Source organism: Saccopteryx bilineata, chromosome 1 (assembly GCF_036850765.1).
Source record: "Saccopteryx bilineata isolate mSacBil1 chromosome 1, mSacBil1_pri_phased_curated, whole genome shotgun sequence".
Taxonomy (NCBI): domain Eukaryota; kingdom Metazoa; phylum Chordata; class Mammalia; order Chiroptera; family Emballonuridae; genus Saccopteryx; species Saccopteryx bilineata.
The window spans coordinates 71,478,085-71,499,297 of record NC_089490.1 but is presented as its reverse complement, the minus strand read 5'-3'; the positions used below and the strand labels follow the sequence as shown (position 1 = coordinate 71,499,297).

The window sequence follows — 21,213 nt, the reverse complement described above, 5'->3', positions numbered from 1 at the left end:
TTGAAACCCCAAGGTCGCCAGCTTGTGCGCAGGCTCATCTGGTTTGAGCAAGGCTCGCCAGGTTGAGCACAAGGTTGCTGGCTTGAGCAAGGGGTCACTAGCTCTGCTGTAATCCCCAGGTCAAGGCACATATGAGAAAGTCATTATTGAACAACTAAGGTACCACAATGAAGAACTGATGCTTCTCATCTCTCTCCCTTCCTGTCTGTCTGTCCCTATCTGTCCCTCTCTCTGTCTCTTTCTGTCTCTGTCACACACAAAAAAACTTAAAATTTTAAAATATTGAAATATATATAAATAAAGGTCCTTGTATTTTTTTCCTGAATACCATTATAATATATTCATGCACGTTCTGGGGGTTGGCACTTTTTTGGAGAACACTAACATAGACATTATCCTCATTACTACCAAAAGATTATTAGTAACCTATACAAGTACTGCTTTACTCAGCTAGAGTTGTTGATAAATGATCATTCAGCACAGTTCATTCTTATGTAATGGAAGTTTAACCCACTGTAGGTAGGAAATAAATCCGGCCATCTGCCAACTTGTTTACTGAACACTCATCACATGTCAAAAAGTGAGACTTCTTTTGTGTCCATCTCATTTATTTTAAGAACAATTCTGCAAAGTATGTTGTAATACGTCATTTTAACAGATTAAAAAAAAACAAATTTCTCAGATTAAGATGTTCATAGCAGTCACAGTCTAAAAAATACAGTTTAGGTCCAGCATTTGAATCTACATTTGTCTAACCCTTAAGTCTATATTCTTTCTAGTATATCCAAAGTCATAGAAACATTTTGTTAAATTTGAATATTCTTTTGCCTGACCAGGCTGTGGTTTAGTGCAGTGGTCCCCAACCCCCAGGCCGCAGACCGGTACTGGTCCGTGGGCCATTTGGTACTGGTCTGCAGATAAAGAATAAATAACTTACATTATTTCTGTTTTATTTATATTTAAGTCTGAATGATGTTTTATTTTTTTAAAAATGACCAGATTCCCTCTGTTACATCCATCTAAGACTCACTCTTGACACTTGTCTCGGTCACGTGATACATTTATCCGTCCCACCCTAAAGGCTTGTCCGTGAAAATATTTTCTGACATTAAACCAGTCCATGTCCCAAAAAAGGTTTGGGACCACTGATTTAGTGGATAGAGCATTGGACTGGGACACGGAGGACCCAGGTTCGAAATTCTGAGGTCACCAGGTTGAACGCAGGCTCATCTGGTTTGACAAGGCTCCCCAGCTTGAGCACTAGGTCGCTGGCTTGAAAATGGGTCACTTGGTCTACTGTAGCTTATCTCTCTCCCTTCCTATCTGTCTGTCCCTATCTGCCCCTCTCTCTGTCTCTCTCTCTGTCTCTGTCACAAAAAAAATATAAAAAATAAATTAGCCCTCGCCAGTTGGCTTTGTGGTAGAGCGTCAGCCTGGCGTATGGGAGTTCCGGGTTCGATCCCCGGCCAGGACATAGGAGAAGTGCCCATCTGCTTCTCCACTCCTTCCCCTCTCTTTCCTCTCTGTCTCTCTCTTCCCCTCCCGCAGCCAAGGCTCCACTGGAGCAAAGTTGGCCCCGGGCACTGAGGAAGGCTCTGCAGGGGTCTCCAAACTTTTTACACAGGGGGCCAGTTCACTGTCCCTCAGACCATTGGAGGGCTGCCAAATACAGTGGTCCTCTCACTGACTACCAATGAAAGAGGTACCCCTTCCAGAAGTGCAGTGGGGGCTGGATAAATGGCCTCAGGGGGCCGCATTGCGGCCCGCGGGCCATAGTTTGGGGACGCCTGCTATGGCCTCTGCCTCAGGAGCTAGAATGGCTCTGGTTGCAACAGAACAATGCCCCAGATGGGCAGAGCATCACCCCCTGGTGAGCATGCCAGTGGATCTTGGTTGGGCGCATGCAGGAGTCTGTCTGACTGCCTCTCCGTTTCCAACTTCAGAAAAATACAAAAAAAAATTAATTAATTTTAAAATTTTTTAATGTTTTTTTATTTTGAAAGTCATGTTAAAATGATCAAACATTTCTCTTTCTTTGAAACTCATAGGTTGAACCTCTTTCAATACCATCCTCACCCTGACCCTTGAGCCTGTGCTATAGCATTCCCACAGGCGTGGAGCTCAGATTGAGGAAGGAAAACGCCCTGGCTCACAGACACTGGTCACCAGCAGTATAAGAGTATCCTGATCCTAATTTTTACATATGAAAGTTCATGTTGTCAACTCATTTTCACATCATTTGCTCCACATCTTATAGGTAAAACAAAGTGTGGACAGATACAAGGCTTTTTTCCTGAAAAATTAATTTCTGAATTAAAACTTAAAGGAGAAAAAAATTAAAGCAGACAACTTTATCTTCTTGAAAATTATATTGCTGTAACTTTTCTTATCAGTTTCTATTAAGCTTCGAGCATTGGTTAAAATGGGTATTGCTATTTGTTCGCCTACCCAATCTAACACAGTCTTTTTCCTTTTAGTGTTCTCTCCTCTAGACCACTTCCTCCAGATGTCATGGTGGAACACTACCGTGTTCACAAAAATCTCAGACAAGATCTCAGGAAACTTTATCATTAGAATACAGGACTTCAGCCTGACCAGGCCGTGGCGCAGTGGATAGAGCGTTGGACTGGGATGTGGAAGGACCCAGGTTCGAGACCCCGAGGTCGCCAGCTTGAGCGCGGGCTCATCCGGCTTGAGCAAAAGATCACCAGCTTGGACCCAGGGTTGCTGGCTCCAGCAAGGGGTTACTCAGTCTGCTGAAGGCCCACAGTCAAGGCACATATGAGAAAGCAATCAATGAACAACTAAGAAGTCACAACTCGCAACAAAAAACTAATAATTGATGCTTCTCATCTGTCTCTGTTCCTGTCTGTCTGTCCCTGTCTATCCCTCTGACTCTCTCTCTGTCTCTGTAAAAAAAAAATTAATAAATAGAATACAGGACTTCAGCAAATGTAATATTAACTGAAAAATTTCTTCAAATTATCCTTAAGCACCTACTTTTAGTATAATTTTAGGCAGAAGCAGTATTCAATTTTCATGCCAATCTTTAGATCCAGAATGATATTTAAAAGTCTGATAAAAATGTCTTTAAAAATATGTTCTTAAAATATCCTACAATAAAAAAAAGCAATAAGTCCTACCTCACATTAGCAGAATTCTGCAAGTGTCTAGCAAAAGAATACTATGGATGTTCACAGATGTACTTATGATAATGCAATGATTTTTCAGTGAGCAAGCATAACAACAGTGATAAAATCAGATAGAAAGGAAATATTAATTTATATATTTGGATGTATTCATTTCTGATATTTTATTGAAAAAGTGAAATTAAACCATACAAAAAAAAATAACCAACATAATGTTCAAAACGTAAGTACATTTGATTCCCAGGAATTTACTGTTATAAATTTTGGCAAGTAATGGCAAATTAGGTGAGTTTCAACATTATTAAACATGTGTTTATTATGTTCATGAAAAAGTCTCTAAAATCTCAAAAAATATTCTGTAGCTTCATAATTCCCCATCTTTTATATTATTATTTCTCTTTTGTTGATACTATTTCTCATATGCTAACTAGAAATATTGAAGTTGTGTTTCACATATTTGCTTACAATATTTTGTTTTTAAATTAGTACTTGGTTGAGATTGTTTGTTGTCTCATCATATCTATGCTTCCCTCTTCTAGGAAAGAACCCCCAAGATGGAGGTGGGCACACATGTACAACTCCCTGTCTCTATCTGCAAGGGAACAGGTGTGCCATATACTTCCTTTCTTTTTTCTCCCTCCCACCATGTGGAGCAGCCATGTGGAAAAGGACACAATAGGGTGCCAGATGGAAGAAGCTTTGGTCCTGACAATGTAAGACTTCATACTGGCCCTGGATAACTCCTCTACTTATTCTAAAGTCATTCTATTGGGGATTTCCTTCTATAGAAATTCTTTTGTCCTTGAAAGTACTGGTAGAGATAGAAGCTGATTTTTCAACTGAGAACAAGTTCTATTAGAATACAGGCTGATAGTGCATAAGGGCTAAATAGATTTTTTCTTATTAAGAACAGAAAAGGAAAGATAGAAAAAGAGCAGTTACATTTATACATGCATTTCTAAATTTGATCATTAAACAAATGATTCTTTGGTATAAAATACTGTCAAGTATCTTGCTATGGGTCACAATGTAGGATAAATGAGACACAGTCCCTGTCCTTAAGCATGTTATTATCTAGTTGATAAGACACAAAAATTATAAAGTATTAACTCGTTGACTCATTTATTTGCTCACTCATTCAAATAGCAGTATGAGTATACTGTGTTATAGGAGTACACAATAAAAATTACATAACTCACTCTAGTGGGTGAAAAAGATATTTTATTGAGATATAGTGCCTGGAATGAATTTTGAAATATTGAAAAGATTGGAAGAGGTACAAGCAAAGAGTATTTGGGAGAGCAATCATGGTCATTTGCATTTCTGTAGTATGTGCTCCACATGGTTAATATAAATTGTGTCGGCCCTGGCCGGTTGGCTCAGTGGTAGAGCATCGGCCTGATGTGCAGGAGTCCCAGGTTTGATTCCTGGCCAGGGCACACAGGAGAAGCGCCCATCTGCTTCTCCACCTCTCCCCCTCTCCTTCCTCTCTGTCTCTCTCTTACCCCTCCCGCAGCCAAGGCTCCATTGGAGCAAAGTTGGCCCGGGCGCTGAGGATGGCTCTGTGGCCTCTTCTTCAGGTGCTAGAATGGCTCTCATTGCAACAGAGCAATGCCCCAGATGGGCAGAGTATCACCCCCTGGTGGGCATGCCGGGTGGATCCCGGTCGGGCACATGCGGGAGTCTGTCTGACTGCCTCCCCGTTTCCAACTTCAGAAAAATACAAAAAAAAAAAAAAAAAGAATATAAATTGTGTCTAGAAGTAAAATAGCCAGGAATGAAACTGTTGAAGTTAATTAAAGAAAATTATGAGCCCTGGCCAACAGCTGCTCAGTGGCTAGAGCATCAGCCTGATGTGCGAAGTCCCAGGTTTGGTCACCAGTCAGGACACACAGGAGAAACAGCCATCTACTTCTCTCCCCCTTCTCTCTCTCCCTTCTCTCTTTCCCTCCCATAGCCAGTGGCTCCATTGGATAGAGAGGATAGCTCAGTTGGTCAGAGCATTGACCTCAGGCACTGAGGATAGCTCAGTTGATTCGAGCATCGGCCCCAGGCAGGGGTTGCCTGGTGGATCCTAGTTCAGGCATATAAAGGAGTCTGTCTTTGTCCCCTACTCTCACTTAAAAAGAAATGAATGACTTAATATGTCATGTTAGAGAATCTAATATTAACTATTGAATAATTTTATCTGGATAGTTACAAATTTGTAATTAATTATTAAAATAAGATAAAAACTGAAAAGTCTTTATTACATTGAGAAAATAAGTAAAGTGTGGGGGTGAATAGCAAGAGTAAATGTGAGGGTATCACAAAACCAAGTTGCCACAAGGTATTGATTGAGAAATGGATGGGTACAAAAATGAAAATAAGAATAGACTCCCACTTTGGGATGCTTGGTTTTGGAGAAGGGAGGGAAAAATTGGTAACCGAAGAAAATCACTTGTGGGATGAGAATCAGCATAAGGTCTCAAATTTCATGGCAGGGCAGCACAACCTACTCATGCCACCCAATCTTTAATTGAAATAAATTTAGTATTCTCATCAGAGGATAAAATCTGTTACACAGCTTAGTCTGCTGTTACAAATATGCTTTAGACAAGACATAATTAGAAACTGCAACTCCTTCTAAGAATCCCTAACACATCTTCATTTCTAATGCCTGTCACTTCATTGACTGCTATTCAATTCTTGTCAATTTCCTGTATTATTTGCCTTCCATTTCCTTTCCTTATGTGTCTTCTGAAATTCTTGACCTCAATATAGAGGAGCTCAGCATTTAATAATCAATACCAGAAAAATACTTCTTGCTTGGTGACTAATTACAAAGTGTCGTGTATATATAAGTAGCAAGTATTCATCTAATTTTTGCTGCTTCTTTAGGTCAAAAGAAAAAAAAACAAAAGTTTTTTTTTTTACTAGCCACCCTTCCTCAATCCTTTTTCTTAATTTCACTCCTTTTCTCTTTGACATTCATAATCCTAATTAGCTCTAGTTCATTCACTTATTATCTCACTTCCAGGTACCTAAATTTGTTTGTTTGAAATGTCAAACGTAGTTTTATACATCTTTTAGAGTTTTCTAAAGTGTATTTCACTTTTTGAGGATAAAATGAAGCTCAGAAAAGTGAACTGGACATTTTCCAACATAGATTTTCTGTTCTTTTCATATGGTAGGCTTGGTAACTGCCAATGATCAACATAAAAAAGAGCTACCACGACAGTTTCCCACTTTTTGCCTCATTATCTCCATGAAAATGATAAAGCTCACTTAACCTTTTTCTCATTTTATGACACCAGACCCTCTGCCACACAATATAATTTAAAAACCCATGAGGAGCTAAGAATGGATATAACAAGGTCTTCAACTTCTTTCCGATATATCACCAAGTCATCCTCACATTGCAAATAAATCCTTTTAAAATCTGCCGTGGTGTCTACTTCAACTTTTTTTTTGCACTCAAAAACTACATGTGCTATTTTCAGACCTTTTCATTATTACCGTATTGTATAAACAACAGGGCAATGCAGCCCTGAAAAGTCTAATACTATAAACATTATGAAAAAAGGTTGTTGTGCAATATTCCAACACCCACTTAATACATAAAAAAAAAAAAGACAAAGAAGCGTGCCTTCATTATTGATGAAATTAGAATATATTCTGATAATGCAAGAATAAGAACTTCAAGCCTGAATGAGACCAACATTCCTATGTGAATCTGTTTATACACACCACATTTGAATGTCTTGGGTTTTTTACTGGTATCTTTTATAGACTAAATCAAACCTTAGAGATATAATCAAATTAAAAGGATTAGTGTTCATTAATAAGTTGACAGCAATATTTTATGAAAAGTTTACCAAGTTCCCCTCTGCAAAACCAATAGATAAAAGCAGGCAGTGCGTAAAAGTGTCTATCTGCTGCATAAAAATATGACAAAAATAATATTTCTTAACATTGCCAAAGAACCATCTATTTCTGAAGATCATACCAGTTTCCATTGCATAGGCCAGCAAGGGTCATTAAACACCAATGGGTCTCTGAGTCCTTCTTCAGAGTCATTGACATTGTAGCCTTCACTCAGGATCTCATTTTCCTCCACACAGGGTCTGCAGGGCAAAGAAGGCAAATGAACTATGAAAAACATAATCACTGCTTTTACTGTTGCTTTTTTTGTCATAAAAATTCCATTTATTTAAATTCCATTAAAAAGCACATTTGGCTGCCAAGAGCATAAACATATACTTTTATTATACTTAGCATTTTTCATTTTCAAAAAAAAATTCTGACATTTGTTTAGATAAAAATGTTAAAATATTTTTAAACTACCTGTTTCAGCTAACCACTTTCTATGTGTTTGGTGCATACAACAAATGCTGGAAAAGAAGAGATCTGGAGTGCAACTCCAAAGCTCTGTGTCTATTTCCCATTAGAAGTTATCAGCTTCCATTGGTCATTATCCTTACTGTGCCATGTGCCTGATGCTATGACTTTTTCCAAAATACATCTCTCGGAGCAGTAATTGGAATTACTTGAGCTGTAGTGGATAACATTTTTTTAAATCTCATTTTTCTAATTGCTCTGCTGTATTTAATAAATCATTAACCAAGCAAGTGACAGTGCTAGAAATTCATAAAGGCTCTAACACAATGTTCTTCTGAAGACAGAACTGTAATTTAATCACATCTGCCTATGCATTTTGGAGGAGTACCAAAACCAAATACGGAGAGAAATAATCAAGCAATGTCATTAATAATATCTCTGATAAATAAATACAAATTTAGTAAAATGACAGATGAAATTAAACTATAAAATACTAGTCATTCATATATATGTGTGTGTGTATATATATATGTGTGTGTATATATATATATGTATATATATATACACACACACACATGATTAAACTAAGATTACAAATGTAGTAAGAATAGAAATTGTATCTAATTTCAATATAGTCCCAAATCTGTACACATAGGGTGTTTGGGAATTATTTGCCAATGGAATAGCTAAGCAGCCACATTTGCATATGAAGATATGTCCAGAAACATTCTCTCAGGTATTATTTGCAAAATGAAAAGCTGAAAACAACTTGAAGATCCATCAGTATAAAATTTTTAAAAATAACAATATATTCACACAATGAAATACTATTTAGCAGTAGAAAACAATATTCTTTATCTATAAGTATTATGTAATTGGATCCATTTGGATCGATCTCATAAACTGTAAGAAGAGAGCAAAAGGTTATATATACTATATTATAATTTATATATAGTTTCAAATCATCCCCAAACCAGTTTATAAATTATTTTTTCATATATACTTATAAATTATATATATACTGTATATATGTATATATATAGGATATTTATATATATATATGTAAGATATGAATCTAAACATATACAGAAGACTCTTCTAAAGAAGGCAGAGAAAGGAATACTTGTTGGAAGTGATGGTACCCAGAGGACTTCAACTCTAGTGTTTCATCCTTTTGAAAACTCTGGATCAATTAGGACAAAATTTATTAAAGTTAGCCAGTGATAAGTTTAACAATTTATCACTGCTTAACAGTGATAAGGTTAACAACTATAGATGACATGTGTATGTTATCCATTTATTGGTGTCTATATGTGTATCTGGAGCATATTCTAATGACAAAACACACATACACAAACAAAACCATGGGGCCCAGTTGTTAAATCAATGAAGCAAAGACAGCTTCTGCATATTGGCCCATGTTGTTTACTTCCTCACAACGGCCTGGGACCTATTATCTCCAAATCCAACTGGTACCAAAAAAACATGAGTTTTTACACATCCAATTGTTTTAAATAGAGCCTGAATGAGCAGAATTTTAGCCACTTAGAGCCTTCCTGCATTGCATACCCCACAAAACAGCACCCCACATCATCTACCCATAGATAAAATAAACTCTGTGGCTATGAAAGACCCCAAGCTGCTTCTACCTTTCAGACTCTATGACCCAGAGACTCCATTGTGATGTTGAGCAACATCACCTAGATTCAGAATACTTTTCCAATCCTCCTCCTTCTCATGACTTGTTCCTTGTCCTTCTATTCTCTCCGTAGTGACCCTCTACTCATTGTCTCTGGAAACTCTCCTGCTCTGAGGTAGTTTCCCCTAGGGCAAACCAGTCAAAGTACTGACTAAATAAAACTCATGTGTGCTACTGCCACCACACGGACATACATACCTGGTTCTTTGATTAGCTCCCAAAGCCCTTTAACTCAGTACACGTGAAATGAGTTGAAAAATATATCAAAATAGTGGCCTGAAGACCCGAATTCTAGATTTTGTTCTCTACTTTGGATCTTTTAGTGACCAGAAAAGTTCAAATGACCTTAATCTACCTAAATATTTCCAGTCTTTAGACATGAAAATGATCATTATTACTCCAGCAATGGTTGTTAGCTGTGGATTTTCAGAAAAATGCCAGAAACATTTGCAGGGTCATTTAAAAGACTGATAGATTATCCAAGAAGAATGTAGCATGATGTTCATCAAGGAATCTAGGATCTTACCAGCCTGCCTGTTCACACAATGAAGCCTGCCTTGCTATATCACTAAAAGTACTACCATTTCTGTCAAGCATCAAAGCATAAAATTAATTAAATAAAAGTTTAAGTAGAGAGGATAAAAACAGGTTTTATTAAATGTAATAATTCAATTTAAAAAACTAAATCAATGACAATAAAAGTAGAATAAAAGAAGCATAGGATAATAAAGTAATACAAATTAATAAAACAAGTTAATTATTAAAATTAAGAGTTGAAGGTACTTATGCATAGAAAATATGTTTATTGTAATCTCATTGTTTATTCCACTCATATGTTCATATGAGCATGAACATTTATGGAAGAATACTTAAAAATATAAAATTAGGGTAGGGTCAAGAAAATTTCCTTATGACCCCCTGTACCATTAATGCATGTACAATGTTTATATTAAAATTTTTAAAAAACAACCAAATTATCAAAATCACACAGATTTTCAATAGGATTTTTAAACCCAAATCTTATGTCTAATAAAATGTCAGCAGGCTATGCTTTTCCCAGCGTCACAAATTTCAACCTCTGCCCTATATTCTCAAAATTCTATTACATCTCATTGGAATTCAGAAGTATAGGACTCTGCTGTCTTGGGACAACAGTAACAATAAAATAGGTTACTTCTTTCCAAGATTTGGGTTAAGTTAATATTATAATTCATTGAATCTGAAAGTTCACTGATTTTGTTTAACTCAAAATAAAGGGAATATTTTTCTCAGACAATTATATGTCAATATAAATACTTATATCATCATTTTTATATCCCATTCTCTTACGTTCTCACAACTAACACTGAGAGAATATCTAACTAGATTTTGTAAATCTAAACTGCTTAGCCATTTAAAAATATTTCTCCCTATACTTATATTCTAGCATATTTGTTAAGGTGCAACATTTTTATATTCTTCTCCGTAACTGATTCCTGGACACACTGACCTGTACTGTCTATATGAGTGACACCAAGAGACAATGAGCAACAGGTGTCTTCTCAATTTTGCATGTCCCTGAAGAGCACCTGCTGTATTCGGAAATAATCTAAGTGACCCAGGTTTAAGGCATCCCATTGCAATGATTATGGTTCTTATAACTGAAGAAAATTGTGTGAAAGCTACATCATCTCTGTTGGATTTAAATTCATAGAACTGCAAAGCTGAGATTCAGAGCCCTAAATAGAATGTCATATAGGAAAATGCCAAACTGGCTTCAATTGATGATTCATTTTCAGTTTTTGAAAATAGCAATGTTAACCAATGCATCATTGTCTGTTATCCTTCTGCTAGATGGTTCATAGAAAAGGTGTTGAAAGTATCTTACCTCACAATTTTAATAGCTTTCTTTAGTCATACACGTATGTACACGTGCACACATACACACAACTATTTAACAAATAAATATGGATACAAAAAAACATTAAAAATAGCTTAGAAAATAAACTTTTTATTTCCTAAAAAGTTGTTTTGTTTCTTTTTGTTTTTGTTGGGTTTTTTTTACTTCTCTTTAAAAGAGTAAATGTGACCGGGCAGTGACATGGTGCACAGAGTGTAGGACTGGAATGCAGAGAACCCAGGTTCAAAACCCCGAGGTCTCCAGCTTGAGCATAGGCTCATCCGGCTCGAGCACAGGGTCACTGGCATGAGCATGGGGTAATAGACATGACCCCATGATCACTGGCTTGGGCCCAAATGTTGCTGATTTGAAGCCCAGGTCACTGACTTGAGCCTAAAGGTCACTGGCTTGAGCAAGGGGTCACTCGCTCTGCTGTAGCCCCCCAGTCAAGGCACATATGAGAAAGCAATCAATGAACAACTAAGGTGCCAAAATGAAGATCTGATGCTTCTCATCTCTCTCCCTTCCTCTCTGTCTGTCCCTATCTGTCCCTCTCTCTGTCTCTCTCTTTGTCTCTCCTTCTCTCATTATAAACAAACAACGGCCCAGGTACTTACTATCTTTGAAACAGCCATGAGGAACAGTCTGATACAAAGAATGAAGCAACAGCTATGATACAGCTCAAGGTTTGGGAGCCTCACCAAGACCAAGCTGGTAGGGGCCTGCGGACCAATCTCACTTTGTGCAATTTTCAGACACATAATAGCTGCAGGGTTAGAAGCCATTCCACTGACTTACCTGAACCCTATATTTCCAGTTTTCTTCAAGCCAGTGTCACAGCATGGTTTAGAAAATATTTTATCTTTGAAGAGACACTATGTTAACTATCCATTTCACAGTGTATACAGATTGACATCCAAGCATGAGCTCCTTTAACAGGAAATTAAGACTTTTAAGAATTTAAAGCAACCCCCCTTGCAAAGGGCAAGAAGACACCTGATTGGTGGTATTGCTCTTATATCAGTCAAGGACAAAGTAGATGTATATAGTCCTTAGTTCATCCTACCTTAATGCTTGTATTAGTGGCTAGGGCTGTTTCATGCCTGGGACACATAAAAAAATAAAACAATAATGCAAATATTCTTCACTGTAAAGAAAATAAAAATCATCTGAAATAATATCTTTTTATTCTTTCCCTTTTATACAAACTACAAAAACAAACAAATAAAATACATGTATTCTTCTATATATATATATGCAAATCCATTTTTCTGTAATGGGCCAGATTGTAAATAACATGGACTTTGGAAGCATTTAGAGTCTATGTCACAGCTATTCAATTTTACCATAGTAGCAAGAAAGCATCTACAGACAATAAATAAACAAATGACCTCAATTTCACTAAATCTTGGTTTACAAAAATAGATGCAGGCCTGCCTTTGGGCCTGCATTTGGCCTTTGGGCCATAGGTTTCACCCTCAAGTGTTGGTCTAGAGCAGTGGTAGTCAGCCTGGTCCCTACTGCCCACTAGTGGGTGTTCCAGCTTTCATGGTGGGCGGTAGCTGAGCAACCAAAGTATAAATAAAAAGATAGATTTAACTATAGTTAAGTTGTTTTATAAAGATTTAGTCTGCCAAACTTAGCAAAAATCCGACATGAAGTACTTGGTAAGTAATTATTATTATATGCTTTAACTTGCTGTAACTCTGCTTTATAAATTTTATAAAGTAAAGTTACTTCCCTACTCTATAAATCACCATTACTGTGGAACCGGTGGGCGGTTAGAAAATTTTACTACTAACAGAGATACAAAAGTGGGCGGTAGGTATAAAAAGGTTGACTTTTCTGGTCTATAGCATGCTTTACCAATGACATAACTTGTAACTACAAAATGAACATCTGTAAGTAAGTATAAAGGAAAAAATAACCCATTCTCTCCTGCAGTGCAATCACTCTTAAAGTAGGCCATTAAATTCCAGAGGAAAAGTAAAAAATGATAAGAATTAAATACACTTCTTCCTAGTGCTTCTGTTTTGCGCCTATTTATTTCTCAAAGCATTTTGTTGTGTTTTAAAAATAATTGAACGCACAACTTGAAAGGGGGAAACTGATATTTCAAAGGACAGTACTGCTTCTCTGCTAAGTGAAGTGGACATTGACTTAGCACAAGAAAACAGAAGTGTGTATTTTCAGAGATCACCCTAGTAAGTGTGCTTTTGATGAAAGATTAGTCAATCAATACAAAATGTATTGTATTTGTTTCTTCCAAATTTAAGATTTAAAGTAAAAGCTTTCTAGAAGAGACTTGTAGAATGCATCAGATATTGGCTTAACTCCACAAACCACAGAACTGCCTTTATTTAATTACAAACTCATGAGGCATCTGACAGCCCAAATGCAGGGCTTAGCAAGCATTTTACTCCAGAAAGATGTATGGTTGCCCTAAAATTACAATGCACACCATGACTAGTTCTGTCATCCAACTTTAGGAACAGAGTTTACTTGTCTCTATAATGAGCTGTGTGACATTCCATCCAGTTTACCTGTAGCAAACAGAAGTAAATGTAACTAACTAATTGTTGGCAACAAAAATATTCTTCTTTCATGAGAGACTTGAAGCAAAAAGAAGCCACCATATATAATTTACTCACACTTGCATTTTGAAGCAAAATAGCATGCATTAAAATTTTTTTTCAATATAAATTAAAATTTACTCTAAGGCAATATTTCCTCAAATTTTTATCACAGTCATGATATCTGGCTGACATATCTATTGAAATTTGTAGAGAAGGAAATACATCATCAGCTGCCCACTGGAGGAACACAGATCTTTAGCTTTTTGAACTTTGTTCCAGGACACATGTCTTTCACAAACTGAGCTTGCTTTGTCGGATATTGTTATTACAATGTTGCATGATTGAAAGTCTAGCAATATATACAAATTAGTAAAATAAAAAGTAGTTATTAATTAAATAATTGTAAGATATTGCTGTACTTGTTTACATATATGGCAACTAAGGTGAAATAAGGTCACGTTACTATTAGCTTTGTCAAAATCGATGAAAAGCCCTTTTACTGAATAGTTTTATTACACATTTCTTTAAATTGTTTTAACTACTAAAATGATAAGACAATGTTAGACAACTTATAGGGTTTACTTTTGGTGGTCATAAGTAAAGAAAAGGAAAGATCCACAGAATCAAAAGGCTTGCACAAAAACTTTATATAAGAAAAAAGCAACAGCAAACCTATTTTTTCTTATTTGTGACAGAGACAGGAAGGGAAAGAGATGAGAAACATCAATTCTTCATTGCGCCACCGTAGTTGTTCATTGATTGCTTTCTCATATGTACCTTGACCCAGGAGCTACAGCAGAGCAAGTGACCCCTTGCTTGAGCCAGCAACCTTGGACACAAACCAGTGACCTTGGGTTTTAAGCCAGCGACCTTTGGGCTCAAGCCAGCAACCATGGGGTCATGTCTATGATCCTACGCTCAAGCCAGTGACCCTGCGCTCAAGCCAGAGGAGTCCACACTCAAGCCAGCAACCTCGGGTTTTGAATCTGGGTCCTCCACGTCCCAGTCCAATACTCTATCCACTGTGCCACGGCCTAGTCAGGTGCAAACCTATTTTTAAATGCAACAATTTCTTTTTGAAAAACAGCAAGCTGGTTTTACTTATCAGTAAGAATTTCTTTTTTTTTTTAACAACTAACCTTTAACAAAAACATATTATACAATATCCTTAAAAAGGACTTGAACCAAAAAAAAACCCCAAAACCTGATTTCTCGGTCTCATTAGAGGTCTCAGTAAAGACACAGTAAAATACTGAGAACAACACAATAGATATCATTATTGTTTAGCATTAGTTCCACATGTGAAGCTTAGCAAATAATATAGCTGACAGTATTATGGTTCCCTTGTACAAGGTTAGCTTATCATTCAGAATTAGAGGAGAGTTTCCCATAAAGCAAAAGCTGAAGGAATTCATAATCACTAAACCTGCCTTACAAAAATTGTTCAAGAGACTTCTTTAAATAGAACAGAATAGGCCAAAACTAGAAATAAAAATAATACATGAAAGATGTTCTCCTCTGGCTGACACATATCATATCAAGGTTTAACATCTGAGTGAGAAGAGGAAGTATAAGTCGGAGCTCCGCCTCCGCTCACCTCTCCGCACTCCTACCACACTAAGGCTTGCAGTTCTGAATCTCACTGAAGGCCAAGAGAACAACCTGACTGTGGGAACCTGGTACAAAGAATAACAACTAGAGTTTATGAGATACTTGCTAGCTTTCATTCCTGTAACAACCAAAGAAACAGATCCCAGCCTTCAGATATGCCAGTTCCAGGAGACGGAGACATGACCTTCACTCACTTATCTGAACAGACTGTGCCGAGTCCCTTCAGCAAAGAACTTTCAACCTCCTTCTTCTGATTCCTCTGTTCTAATATTTGTTTCTTCCTTTTCCTTCTTGTTCCTCATAAAAAAAAAAAAAACCCTGCCTGAGCAAAAGGAGCAAAATGGGTTTTTGAGGACAGGAGCTCCCCCATCTTCTCACATTGTTGGCACTTGTATAAACCTTTTTATTTCTCATTAAAAAAATCTCATTAACAAATGCAAATATATAGTAAAAGTAGTGCATCAGCCACTTAGAAAGCTAGTATAAAGGTTAAAAGAAAAAAGTATAAAAATAAACTATATATATATAATAATTTTTTAAGGGACACACAAAGCAAAAGATCTAAAAAAATGATGTCAGGAACATAAAATATGAAGGGGGAAGTGAAAATGTTCTGCTTTTAAGAATACATTAGGATATAAGTGATCATCAATTTAAAACAAACTGCTATGTACATAGGTTCTTATATATGAACCTCACAGTGACCACAAATCAAAAATCTACAATAGATATACAAAAGAGTAAAGAGAAAAAGATTCAAAATTCATCAAATTAAAAAAGAAAAATGCAAGAAAACATAAAAGAAACAGAGAACTACAAAAACCAACCAGAAAACAATTAACAAAATGGCAATAAGTACATAGCCATCAATAATTACTTAAATGTAAATTGACTAAAAGCTCCAGTTAAAAAGCATGAGGTGTCTAAAAAGATAGGGGTGAGGGAAGAAAAACAGATCCATATAGATGCTGCCTATAAGAGACTCACTCCAATTCTAAAGACACACATGTACTTGTACTAAAGTGAAGGAATGGAAAAAGATATTTCATTGAAATATAAACTTTAAAGCAAATACTGTGGCAAGAGACAAAGAAGGGCATAACATAATGATCAAGACATTAATCCAACAAAATGATATAACACTTGTAAATATCTATGCACCCACATAGGTAAACTTGAATATATGAAGTAAATACTAACTGACATAAAGATAAAAATTGACAGTTATACATTAAAAATAGGGGGCTTTAACATCCCATTTAAATCAATAGATAGATCATTGGAGCAAAAAGCCAATAAATAATGATCATAATGACACTTTAAACCAGTACCCTTAATAGATATGTTCCTTACATTTATCCAAAAACAGCTAAATACACATGAATATTTCAAGTGCACATGAAATATTCTGCAAGACCCTGGCTGGTTGCCTCCTTGTAGTGTGTCAGCCTGGCGTGTGGATACCCAGGTTCAACTCCTGATCAGGGCACTTAGGAGAAGTGAACATCTGCCTCTCTTCCCCTCCCCCCTTTCTTCTTCCTCCTCCTCCTCCTCTTCCTCCCACAGCCATGGCTCAATTGGTTTTAGGGCTTTGACCCCAGGTGCTGAGGATGGCTCCATGAAACTGCCTCCAACACTAAAAGTAACTTGGTTGTGAGCATGGCCCCAGATGGGCAGAGTGTTGGCCCCAGACAGAGGTTATTCAGTGGATCCCAGATGGGGTGCATGCGGGAGTCTGTTTCTATTTCCCATCCTCTTATTTGGAAGAGAAAAGGAAAAAAAAAATATATATATATATATATATTCTCCAGGATAGATCACATGTTAGGCCACAAAACAACTCTCAATAAAGTTAAGAGGATTAAATCACATCAACTATTTTTTTTTGACCACAACACTATAAAACTAAAAGCCAACTACTAGTAGAAAACTAGAAAACAAATATAAACATAAGAAGGCTAAACATTTTACTACACAACCAATGGGTCAAAGAAGAAATCATGTTCAAAATCTATATGATGCAGCAAAAGCAGTTATAAGCAGCAATTTTATAGCAACATAGTCCTACCTCAAAAAAGAAAAAGAAAAAGGAAAATCTCAAACAATCAAACCTTATACTTATATAAACTAGAAAAAAAGAGAAAAAAAAAACAAAGGCCAAAATTAGACAAAGGGATGAAATAATAAAATTCTGAGCAAAAATAAATAAAATAGAGACTAGAAACATAGAAAAGATCAATGAAACTTAACAGTTATTTTTTGAAAAGATAAATAAAATTGATAAAATTTTATCAAATTCATCTAGAAAAAATAGTGTCCAAATAAACAAGATCATAAATAAAAAATGAAACTTCACAACTGATGTGACAAAAAGACAAAAGATCACAAAAGATTACTATGAACAAAAATATGCTAATAAAATGGGCAACCTAGGATACTTGGGTAATTCTTAGAAACATACAATCTTCCAAAAATAATCAGGAAAATATAAAAAATCTGAATAGACTGATTACTCATAATAAAATTAATTAATAATCAAAAACTTTCTAAAAAACAAAAGTCCAGGACCAGATGTGTTCACAGGTAAATGCTATAAAGCATTTAAAGAAGAGTTAATTCCTATCCTTCTCAAATTATTCTATAAATTTGAAAAAGAGATAAAACTTCCAAATTTGTTATGCAAAGCCAGTTTTACCTTGATACCAAAATATGACAAAAAAAAGAAAACCACAAGCCAATGTTTGTGATGAACATAGATTTAAAAACCCTCAACAAAATATTAGCAAATGAATTCAAAAATACATTAAATGAATCATATACAACAGTCAAGATTTATTCCAAGGATGCAACAATGATTCACTATACACAAATGAATCAATATGATACACCATATTAACAAATTGAAAGATAAAAATATACAATCATCTCAATAGATGCAGAAAAAATAGTTGGTACAATTCAACATTCATTTATGGTAAAAATGATCAACAAAGTGGGCATAGAGGAATATACCTCGACATAATAAAGATCACACAAGGCAAATCTACAACTAACATCAAACTGAGTAGTAATAAGCTGTGAGCTTTTCATCTAAGATCTGGAATAAGACCATGATCCCCACACTCACCATTTTTATTCAACCAACTTTATTCATAGTATTGGAAGTCAAAACCACCTCAATTCAGCAATAAAAATGTATAAAAAGCATTCAAATTGGAAAAGAAAAGTAAAACAGTCACTATTTGCAGATGACATGATATGATACATAGAAAAGCCCAAAAGCTACAATAAAAACTATTAGAACTAATAAATGAAATCAGGAAAGTCACGAAATAGAAAATTAGTATAAAGATATTAGTTGTGCTTCTACATACTAAAAATTATTTATAATTTACAATTGCATCAAAAGAATAAAATACTTAGAAATAAATACATTTAACTAAGGAGGTAATAGATCTGTACTTAGAAAACTATAAGACATTAATGAGGTAAATTGAAAATAACACAAATAAATGGAAAGATATACTGTGCTCACAAATTAAAAGAATTAATATTATTTAAATGCCAATACTACCCAAAGCAATCTATTATTACTTATCAAAATATCTACAGAAATATTCACAGAACAAAGATAAATAATCCTAGAATTTGTATGAAGCCACGAAAGACCCTGAAAAGCCAAGCAATCTTGAGAAAGGAGAACAACGCTGGAGGTATCACACTTCCCAATTTCAAATTATAGTACAAAGTATAGTATTGAAAACAGTATGGTTCTGACACAAAAACAGACATATAGATCAATGGAACAGAACAGAAAGCCCATAAATAAACCCATGCTAATATTATCAGTTAAAATATGACAAAGAGGGCAAGAATACACGAGGAAGAAAAGATCATCCTTTCAATAAATAGTACTAGCCAAACAAAACAGCTACAAGAAAAGAAATGAATGTTGACTACTTTCTTACCATAAACAAAAATGGATTAAAGACTGAAATGTAAGATCTGAAACCACAGAACTTCTAAAAGAAAACACAGGCAGTAAATTCTTTGACATTCGTCTTAACGATAACTATCTCATGGACATGACTGAACATCTGAACCAGCTCAATGTGAAAATGCAAGGCTTTGGAAATACAGTCTTATCCCTTCAACAAGCAGTGTTTGCATTTGAAAACAAGCTGGAACTCTTCATTGCCGACATTGAAACAGGTCGTTTACTACACTTTGAAAAACTGGGAGAGTTTAAAGATGCATGCACAGCAAGTGACCCTGCTCAACATCTTGATCTCCAGCAGCTAACGGACTTCACATCTTATCTCCTACAGTCTTTCAAAGTGCACTTTGAAGAATTTTGTGAGCGCACTCGTCTTTTTAAGTTCATCACCCATCCACACGAGTGTGCAGTGGAAAGTGCCGACCTGCGTAACATCCCCGGTGTCTCCGTCAGAGATATTGAGCCATAAGCTGCTGACCTGAAGGCCTCAGACATGTGGGTGAATAAGTTCAAGTCACTGAATGAAGATCTGGAAAGACTTGCACAACAGCAAGCAGAGTTGGCAAGCAAACACAAGTGCGGAGAAATGAAAAAACTTCAACCCGCGAACCAGCTGATTGTCAAAACTTGGAATGCGTTTCCCGTCACATACCACACACTGCAGTGTGTGAGTATTGCTGTACTGACAATGTTTGGCTGTAGGTATGCATGTGAGCAGTCTTTCTCACATCTAAAGAATGTTAAGACCAACCTACGATCACGTTTAACAGATGGAAGTCTCAACACCCGCATGAAGCTTAACCTCACCACATATCAACCAGACTACAAAGTCATCAGCAAACCCATGCAGCACCAGAAGTCGCATTAATGGTAAGAAGTACTTTGTTCATCATTGGTTAGCAACAGCATAACAACATTATTAAAAAGAATTCAGAGACATTGTACTTTAAAAGTGTTGGTCTTACATAAGATGTGCACATTTACTTGTATTTAGTGTTAAACATATTGTATGGCTCTCATTTTAAAATATGTGGTGTTCATGGCTCACTCAGCTAAAAAGGTTCCAGACCTCTGATTTAGGGGGTATGTCTCATCAGGCAGGGCAGAAAAAACAAAAATAAACAAGTGAGACTACATCAAACTAAAACGATTTTGCAGAATGAAGGAAACCATCAACAAAATGAAAAGGCAAAGTACTGAATAGGAGATTGTAATTGCTAATGATATATCTGATAAGGGGTTAACATCCAAAATATATAAAGAACTCATAAAACTCAAAAATATTCAATGGGCACATGTCTTGAATATTCATTTCTCAAAAGACAAAAGATAGGTAACAGATACATAAAAAGATGTTCAACATCACTAATCATCAGAAAGTCAAAACTATAATAGAATTTAACTCAACCATAAAAAATAGTAAAATCTTGCCAATTGTGACAACATAGATGGGCCTAGAAAGAATTATTCCAAACAGAATAAATCAGATAAGGAAAAATACAATATTATTTCATTTATACATTGAATCTTAAAAAAAAAACAAAGCAAAACAGAAACAGAGTTTAAGATGCAGAGAACAAATTGATTAGTTGCCAGAGAGAAGGCGATGAGGAAATGAGTGAAATAGGTGAAAGGGATTAAAAGATACAAGCTTCCAGTTATAAAATAAATAAATCACTGAGATATAATGTACAACATAAGGAACATAGTCAATAATAATTTAACAACCTTGTATGGTAACAGATAATTAGTAGTCTTATTTTGATGATCATGTCAAAAGGTATATATATTTCAAATCACTATGTTGTACACCTGAAACTAGTATAATATTGTATGTCAAGTACACTTTAATTTCAAGAAAAAGTACTTCTAGTTATATGATAAATAAATTCTGAGGATATAATGTACAGCATGGTTATTACAGTGAATAATACTGTATTGTGTTTTTAAAAGTAACTGAATAGAATCAAAATTCTTACCAC

General features: G+C 35.7%; 1 non-coding gene and 1 pseudogene across 1 annotated transcript; both read left to right on the top strand.

Annotated features, from left to right (window-relative positions):
* The first annotated feature begins 4,512 nt into the window (after window positions 1-4,512).
* On the top strand, window positions 4,513-4,588 carry TRNAI-GAU (transfer RNA isoleucine (anticodon GAU)). The gene has a single exon. It is a non-coding gene; the product is annotated as a tRNA-Ile (tRNA).
* A 7,429-nt stretch (window positions 4,589-12,017) lies between these two features.
* LOC136321296 (small nucleolar RNA SNORA48) lies at window positions 12,018-12,163 on the top strand (annotated as a pseudogene).
* Window positions 12,164-21,213: the final 9,050 nt, after the last annotated feature.